Here is a 1840-nt window from a genome sequence, read left to right as displayed (position 1 = left end):
ATCACAGTGACCATCGTATATTACAGAGCATCAGTGACCACCGTATTATACAGAGAGCATCAGTGACCACCGTATTATACAGAGAGCATCAGTGATCATCGTATATTATAGAGAGCATCAGTGATCACTGTATATTACAGAGCATTGCAGTGACCACCGTATATTACAGAGAGCATCATTTACCACTGTATATTACAGAGAGCATCATTTACCACCGTATATTACAGAGAGCATTGCAGTGACCACCGTATATTACAGACAGCATCATTTACCACCGTATATTACAGAGATCATCAGTGACCACTATATATTACAGAGAGCATCACAGAAGGGGCCCCTGGAATGGGATAAATCAGACAGCAAGCTGTAGGCAGATCTATAGAGAGACAGACAGACAGACAGGGAGGTACAAAGGAGCAGTGTTACCTCTAAACACAGAACCCTCTCTTTATTACCTGTGTTAGGATAATTTATGAACCACCAAAACATGTGCACAATTTACACAGAACCTTTTCTAGAAATGCCTATTATAGGAGCACACTCCATTGCACTCCATAGGTATGGTCCATTTAAAGCATATTTTACCTGTCCTTATGTTCTGCTATCCTCTAAGAGTGCGTCAGTAGTTATCTTTACTGCCATGCAGAGGTGTAACTGGGTTTGATGGCGCCCAGGGCAAATAAAAAATTGGTGCCCGCGCCAACTATATAGTACCAAGAACATCGCACTGGGATGCACACACTGGACACAGGGCAATTGTCATTCCTGTTAAAAGCCCTGACATACAGAGCAAGGAACCTCCAGTCAGGGAGGGCAACAAAGATGCATGGGACGGAGAGAGCGAGAGACATCTAGGACAGAGAGAGAGAGAGCGATAGAGGCCTGGGACAGGGAGAGAGAGCGAGAGACACATTGGGCAGAGAGAAACAGAGACACCTGGGGCAGAAAGAGACGTGGAGCAGAGAGAGAAAGAGAGAGAGATGTGGAGCAGAGAGAGAGATGTGGAGGAGAGAGAGAGGGACGTGGAGCAGAGACAGTGAGAGCTGTGGAGCAGAACAGGAGACACCTGGGGCAGAGAGAGAGCAAGAGATACCTGGAGCAAAGGAAGAGCAAGAGACACCTGGTGCATCGAGCGAGTGAGAGACTCCTGGAGCAGAGAGAGAGAGACAGCTGAGGCAGAGTGAGAGACACCTGGAGTAGAGAGAGTGAGAGACACCTGGAGCAGAGAGACGTGGAGCAGAGAGAAAGCGAAGGACATCCGGGGCAGAGAAAAAGCAAGGGACACCTGGAGCAGAGAGAGAGAAACACCTGGAGCAGACAGGGAAAACAAGAGCCATCTGAAGCAGAGAGAGATGTGGAGCAGGGAGAGTGAGATTGAGAGCTGTGGATCAGAGAGAGAGAGAGATAGAGAGAGAAAGAGAGAGAGCAAGAGATGTGGAGCAGAGGGAGAGAAACCTGGAGCAGAGAGAGAGCGAGCAAGAAACATCTGGAGCAGAGAGAGAGGAAGAGACACCTGCAGCAGAGAGAGCGAGAGACACCTGGAGCAGATAGAGAGACGTGGAGCAGAGATCTAGAGACACCTGGGCCAGAGAGAGAGAGAGAGAAAGAGAGACACCTGGAGCAGAGAGAGTTAGCAAGAGATGTGGAGAAGACGGAGAGAAACCTGGAGCAGAGAGAGATCAAGAAACATCTGGAGCAGAGAGAGAGGAAGAGACACCTGGAGCAGAGAGAGAGAGCGAGAGACACCTGGAGCCAAGAGAGAGAGATACGTGGAACAGAGAGCTAGAGACACCTGGGCCAGAGAGAGAGAGGAGACACCTGGAGCAGAGAGAGAGACATG

The sequence above is a fragment of the Pseudophryne corroboree genome, chromosome 2, assembly GCF_028390025.1.
Source record: "Pseudophryne corroboree isolate aPseCor3 chromosome 2, aPseCor3.hap2, whole genome shotgun sequence".
NCBI classification, from domain to species: Eukaryota; Metazoa; Chordata; class Amphibia; order Anura; family Myobatrachidae; genus Pseudophryne; species Pseudophryne corroboree.
The sequence above is the reverse complement of the archived record's forward strand: the minus strand, read 5'-3'. Positions refer to the sequence as shown.